At 44.5% G+C, this 7,684-nt stretch overlaps 1 non-coding gene across 1 annotated transcript; it reads left to right on the forward strand.

The window, feature by feature from the left end:
• Nucleotides 1-4,173: 4,173 nt before the first annotated feature.
• LOC119437976 (U1 spliceosomal RNA) lies at nt 4,174-4,335 on the forward strand. The gene has a single exon (XR_005189608.1). It is a non-coding gene; the product is annotated as a U1 spliceosomal RNA (small nuclear RNA).
• Nucleotides 4,336-7,684: the final 3,349 nt, after the last annotated feature.

A 7,684-nucleotide genomic window follows, 5' to 3' on the forward strand; every position in this document is an offset into this window, starting at 1 on the left:
GAAAGAGTTAAGATCCCGTTTCAGGTGATATTTTTGTATGTTGATGTCACTGGTAACGAAAGAGCAGATGCTTTTGTCAATTAAACGCTTTCACTGCAGCTATAGCAGTGAGAGCTGAGATGAATCAATAAATGTCTAAAAATAAAAATACAATTCGGCGCCACTTTAAATTGCTTTGGACGCCGGGGCACCCACCTTCTGTTGTAAGGCGACTTAGCCGCATGCAAGTCACGGTACTATAGAGAATAAGAACAGGATCGGTCTACGCTCCAACATGGTCGGGTGCATTGTTACTCCATGTAGCAATGAATGCAACAAAGTGGGCCATATAGAGCACTTTATCTGGTCCTGCCAGCGCTTCAGTGTTGAAACGAAGAGGCTTTTGGACAACATGAGAAATGAGAAAAAGAAGGTTTCCTCCTGAACGTGTAGAACAGTTAGCCTTCCTGGAAGGACTGCGGGTAGTGCACAAAGAAGTGTGGCGCATTCTTCTCACGTTTCTGTGAGGGACTGAATTGATCCCCTCAGGGTGGGAACACATGGTCATGCTACAAAATAAGATGCTCAAGTGGAGTAATTACCTGCCTAGGTTTGCCAGGCTATAACCCCGCCTGTAGCATCACCACCACTTGCAGTCGGTGAGGGCGCCTGTTGAACATGGTTGCTCTGAAACAGGGCGCCCATCGCTTCGCGACAAAGTCCATGTTACAAAAACATGGATTTTAATGCCGCGTGGAGTTAAGTGAGTTCTCAATTGCTGCTTCCTCCAATTCTTTCTTACTGTTTAGGGGGGGGGGCATCTTCAATTATTTTGACATCACACCTGCGCAAATGTAAATAAATATATTGGCTTACATCATAAACTATAACGTGGTCTGAGTACTCGATTAAGGAAGCCTATATATCACCCATAACAATTCTGTAAAGTGAGGCACGCCGTGTTGCGTCCTCCTTTTTCGCTCAAGCGTTACGCTACCCTGCCTGTATACGGATGCACGGCTTCCGTTCCTTAGCTCGTGATCGCTTTACCCTGATGCGCGCGTTTCCCCCTACATTTCGAAAGCACCTCATTGCAGGAATGCACTTAGCCATCGCATCAAGACTTCGTAAAAAAGAACGACAAAACAGGAGTTGCTTTCACTTGCAAAGTTGCATCGAGGCTGTTTGCATCTCGGTGCATTCAGGAAACGCACCTCCAGTTCTGTGAGCACATCAAATATAAAATAAGCGTGCTGCTGCAACATTCACGAAGGTGCATGCATAAATGTTTATATACGTACACTGGCGTGTCCCTAGTTACTTTGGACTGCAGTATACGTTAGGCTGGATCATCCAGACGCTTCTCAAAGTTTGACATGATTCATACTTCGGATGAGCCGTCTGAACGGAGAATGTTACGGGCGCGCGCACATGCTAAAGAGCGTTTTAATTACGACTACTACTACTACAAGTATAATTATTATTATACTTTATCGTATTTACTACTTTATATTGCGTATTAATAATAATACTTCATAATAATAATGATTAATTCTTTGTTGCGCAATGTTACAAGGAAACAGTGTTCAAATCTCAGGCCTACCAAAGCCACATGGATCATGAGGAGCAGTGCCTGGCAGGTAACGCAACCGCACTGTTTTTTTGATTGACATACATTTCACATTCTACATTCGATCGACGAAAAAAAAATGGCTCGCTATCCTGGCCCTGCGAAAGTGGATGACCAGCGAAGCTGTTGTAAACCACCTATACAACTGCTGAGGGGGCTATGCAATGCTTTACTGCTTTAGAGCAATGGTAGTGACAATCGTTTTGTGGCCCCTGTGGTGCACCGTGATGGGTTACGCGACCACTTTCGCTACATTCAGTGCTTAAAGTCAGGGGGGAGGGCTCGGGGTGGGGGGGGGGGCGGCCCCTTCCCCGTTTCTTTATGGAGGGGTTCGGCCCCTCGTCGGCAGGTCAACTGTAGCACTGCCGGCACCCATTCGACAAGCGCTGGGGGTGATTTAATTTATTGCCAGTTGTGCCTTGTGCGGGGCAATTCTAACTCTCCAATTTTTCTATTATTGATCTAATCACGATTAATCGGCTGATGTGAAATGAGTAAAAACAGGAAAGCAGGCGTTGTCGTGCTGCTGCATGCATTTCACCGAGGCACTGCACTCGACGGTCACTAACCTTGTTCGACTAAGGTTCTTGGCACAGCATCTTGTTTCGTGAGCCAACTGAGCGTGAAGCTACGCTCGTGAATTAGTCAAGGTTCGCCTTGGTTTCTTTAGGTTACGAGTTAATTTTCATTCGTTTAGTTGTGCATTACGAGTGCTGTGTTGTACGAAAGACACGTGCATTTTGTCCACTTTTGTAATCAAGTATATAGGTGTGAAACCATAAAATACGGATATTGTTGCAGTTCCAGAGGTTGTCAATGAAGCAAGGCCGCTCGCGTTCTGTGTTAATCACGCTTTAATCATGCCACCTTAATGATGCTAATCATGCTTTAACATTTCTTCGCCGGAGTGCAATTGTCATCGCCGTTTTGGCTACACCACAATAGTGATAGATACGTACGCTTGCGTAACACTTAGTCGCTGATGACGTCACAATCTGTGTTTCTCTCGTTAGCGCTCGTCCACTACCTATGTAGTAACCAACAATCACCATGTCGTAAGCTCGCGTCGAAGGGCCGGCGTAGAAATCATGCCGTTGCCGCCGTACGACCCGTTTTCAACATGGTCGTCGTTGTGCTGGTGTCGTCACAGGCGTACGTCGTGACACACCAATGCCTTCTTTACTTGATGCCCGCCGCGTCGCTCGCTTTCCCATTGTTCCCTTAGTTCTGCATAAATTCCGTTAGGCGGCGCTCGTTGCCTTTTCAACTGCCGGCAGCGGCGGCAGTGGTGACCTAGTCGATAGCACCTGCCACCTCCGAGACGATAACAGTTGTCACGGTAATCTCAGAGGCCGCAGCACGTGATCTAGGTTGCAGTCGTGCGCCATAAGCGGCCTTCGTTGCCTTTTCGCGGAATAGGTCAAGAAAACTGGCAACCAAGTACAGGATAATTGAAACTTTAAATAGACAACCAGGAGTCATCAGAAAGAAAGTGAGAGAAATAGAGACAGTGAATTGGATGCAATGAATGGAAAAAAAGGGACCATCGATATTTACAAGAATCAGAAAAAGAGAAATTAGAAGGGAAAATCTGTACGATAACGCAAAGTGCCTTGCTATTTGAGGCTCGAGCCGGTTGCCTAAGGACCAAAACATACCGGAGCAAATATTCGGAAATAGATGATGCGTGTGTATGCTGCAGAAAAGATCCGGAGACCACTGAACACATCCTAATGGAATGCGAAGAGATTCACCCAGTGAGAAGAGTATAGGTAACGTACACCTTCCAGAAGCGCTTGGGTTTAAAGTGGGCGGAAGCATTAACCGGTCAGCAGTCGAGATAAGCTAGAGACGTTTAGAGTATTGGTGGAAAAAGAAGCAGGGAAGAGATTTATACCACCTGATTTGATCTCTTACAGTCATAGGTAGCGGTACGAGGTAGAAATTGAAAAAAAAAAGAAAAAGAAAAGAAGATGAATGAGATGTATACAAAAATTCTAGATAAAAAACACGTATAGCATACCTGATTAAATCAAGCAGGCTATGTGACTATTTGTCACCACCCCGTTTCAAAGAGGATGTCGTTAAATCATCATCATCATCTATAGTAAAGGAGGCATTGGACACAAACACATACACACACAAGCGCAACCAAACAACAAACACGTTGGTCCACCTGGTTGAGCTTTGCGGAACGGTAAAACAATGCTACAAAAGCATTTTAACTAATTGATGCACCATCTAAAGCTCTCAGTTATAAATTAAATGCTTAGCGCCTGGCTAAGTCAAGCGGTAGGTCGCACACCAGCCGGATGCGCTTGGATGGTCGGCTATTTATTTTACGTTAACGCATGTAGTTTTTCCTCAATATGTTCATTGCAAAGCAACAATTTTTTTATTTAAATTTCTAGAATTGCGTATTTTTGGGGTTTTGTAATCAAATGCCTAATTTTACAATTCTGACTCTTCAGCGGCTCTTTGGGTTTACTGCAAAACTGTCTTTCAAGCCTGTGCCAGATGCTGCTGCTCTTGGAATGGGGTTTGTTCACGATGCAGTCAACATCATACTTACCTGCTGCCGGGCTTTCTGGTGATCAGCCAGGCAGGGGCTCTGTGCCGAGGCCTTCCATTGCACTCCGGTTGGCTGAAGCACGCCACTTACCCAAACTGGGATAGCTGGGACATGTAAATTTTGGTAGTGGGGCTTGGCGTGCGCGCCAGCCCCCAATAATGATTTCAAAAGAAATAGTTCAACAACCGTGTTCTTACCGTGCACTTTGAAATGTAACATTGACATGCCCAATCTTCATTACTTCATCGCTAGCGTGCCATCGTTTAACATGCTTTCAAGTTCAGAATTCCTAAACAATAGCAGTTGCACGGTCGCTCGATGCGCTTTCGCGCACCGCCTTGCGCGCTGAGTGTTGGCCACGTGACAGACGGCAAATTGGGTGCAAAGGATGGAAACAAAAAATACCACGGGACTACAAATATGACAAAAAAAATCAGGGGGAAATTTTGTACAATAACACAAAGGACATCGTCTTCCTATTTGAGGCCAACAGTTGCGTTCACTAATTCACGAGCTTTACGCTCAGGTGTCTCATGAAACAGTACGATGTGTCAAGAATATTTAACTCTTTACCTGCAGTGTTATTTCTGAAGAAAGGAAAAAACGGTTACAAAATTCTAATTTTTCTATGCACTTGACTAAATCGGCACATTAAATAAATTCCCGAGAGATACTAAGTATAATATATTTATCGGTGGAGCACCCATAAAAATTTGTTTAATTCTTGAGAAACTTCGCTTCACGACACTACATGAAGTTGGCTTTTTCAGCGTCACTAAGGTAAACTAAAAATGAACGTGAATGATATATATAGGTATAAATATGAACGAGAAGAAAGGAAACCGAGGGGCCCGATTTTTATTAGTCATATCATATGTATGTCATTGTCTGTTGGCTTTTGGTCATATATATATACATATATATCGTGGGCGTTTATTACGCACGTCTTCTTCATCATCATCCTACGTTGCTCGATCCTCATCTTCATGCAGTTATGTGTGGTCTTTATCACCGTGTGTGTGCCTTTGCTGGTTCGTTCCCGAATACTCGGGCCGAATAAACGTCGTGTCAACAGAGACGTCATAATATATATATATATATATATATATATATATATATATATGTTGAAAGTATTCGCGGAAAGAACCTATATATATATATATATATATATATATATATATATATATATATATATATAGCCAACAGACAATGACATACAATGATATATATATATATATATATATATATATCATTGTATGTCATTGTCTGTTTTTTTTTTAAGGTGACCTGTGGCAGATAGCAGAAGTCTAGTTCATGCAGATGGTCTACTCGAAGAGGCGGACATTACTTGTACAAAAATTAGATATGCCTAATCGACTAATTAACAAATTACGCTTTTAACTAATTACCTTATGGCCCATATTGCAATTTACAAATTCTAGCCGTGGAGTTCGCAAGGCGGATCCGCTTGAAAGGAATTCTCGGATTGAGACCAGTTTCGCGATATTAATTCCCGAACTTTGCGGAGAAATGCCTTGGCGTTCCAGTTACTTTCTTTACAAAACATCAACAATGCGAGAAATGTCGTATTGTCGTATGTCTATATATATATATATATATATATATATATATATATATATATATATTCGAGGGCTCGAATCCGGTAACATATGTGGGATTATTGACCAGTTGCCATCACCCAAAAAGATCACGTGCTCGTGACGCCTGTGGCAGAAAGGGTGTTCCAGATCCGCCCTATGGTTTGTGAGTGGTGGCGCTGGCTAACACTCCCAGGGTTAGTTCTAGTTGTAAAACATAAATACCCCAGAAAGTGGATGGAAAAACGGTTCCGCGGTAGCTCAACGGTGAGAGCATCGCACGCGTAATGCGAAGACGTGGGTTCGTTCCCCACCTGCGGACAGTTGTTTTTTCATCCATTTTCATTTTCATTAATTTATTATTTCTGTAATGCAATTATTAAGTACAAGTAATTTTCCCCTATGTTGTCCTTGCTGTTATTGTTTGTTGGCTTATTATGATATGCTTATATATATATATATATATATATATATATATATATATATATATATATATATATATAGCAGCGTGTGTGTGGGTGTGTGCACGTGTGGGTGTGTGCACGCGCTCTCTGGTCGCCGCCCTTTGAGCCCCCCTCCCCACTGAAGGGAGACTACATTCGTGGCCAAGACCAAATCCAAACACGATCTGTACCGCGTGGTTGGTTGATTGGGGTCGTTGTAGCATCGCCAACATTAAAGCCGCCTGAGCAAGAACAATCGGTTCCTCCCTGGCTTGGCGCTTGCGCTGAGCCTCTCGTGAACAAAGTTAATCAATTTTGGCAGCACGCCGCCGCTGGTCGCCGCCCCCACCACTCGTCACAGATGTTAAGTTCATTAGCGTTGCCTGATTGTTATTTTTTTTTCGATGATAAAATCAGTTGAAGACCAGCGTTCTCACTGTCCCGTTGCCTTCCTTTAAGTTGTTCACTTTTCCCCTAAGCGCCGGAAACAAATGTTCAGCAACACCAGGCTGTTCTGTGTCTCCTGGAAACAAGGCATGCCGGCTCGAAAACAAGGCGAAAATTGCCGCGCCACACGTGCACAGTAGCCTCGTTTGTTTGAGCATGGGTGGCACAGAGCCAGCGGCTTTTCCAGTCAACTGCGACCGATGAGTGATGTAAGAGTCGTGTGCCGGACTCGCGATGACGGCCCAGATTGGGGCAGATGAAGTGCACAACGCCACTGCAAGCAGAACGGACGTAAAGACTCCCTGACGGTTCGGCTGCTGCTGTAATGATAGACCTCGCATGGCGCGCGTGTCCGCGGCGTTTCCGTCCCAGACGGCTGCCCCCCGTCCGCTGCTGCTGCCGCCGCAGTTGAATGGCCGCGCTCGCGGTAACGCGTGATCAAGCCGGCTGTCGATAATGCGAGCGAGTCAGGCAGGCGCAAACCGAGTGGGCTTGCGTTACTGCACCCGCAAAACGGGGTTGCCGGATTTAAGGAGCATGACGAATCGCTCGGCGAAATGAAATTGGCGCCGGAAATCTCCGGTCACGTTTTGCGTGCTTCGCGCTACTGCCCGACATAGCTCCCATCTCAATCGCCGTACACGCTGTCGTGAGGAAGGCCCTTCACGGCTGATTTCTGGAAGCATTATAGGTATTTGAAGTCCGCGTACTATGGGAACAAATCTGACAGACCTGCGATCCGTTTCCTTTGGTCGGATACATTCTGTCGCAGGTCAACAAACATGGTAACAGAAATAACAGAGCTGGCTTAATCCGAAAGAAAAGAAAAGTAGCTATCGTCTGGCAGGAAAAGTCACACTGCAGATAATGTGTGTGTGTCGACACCCATAACTCGCATTGCATACTGAGAAAGTGGAATCAGAACTATCATGATAGTTCCGATTCATGTATGAATGAAGTTCATGTGTGAAGTTCACATTCATGTATGAATGTGAACTTGAACACCACCAGTTTA

The sequence above is a fragment of the Dermacentor silvarum genome, chromosome 1 (assembly GCF_013339745.2).
Source record: "Dermacentor silvarum isolate Dsil-2018 chromosome 1, BIME_Dsil_1.4, whole genome shotgun sequence".
NCBI classification, from domain to species: domain Eukaryota; kingdom Metazoa; phylum Arthropoda; class Arachnida; order Ixodida; family Ixodidae; genus Dermacentor; species Dermacentor silvarum.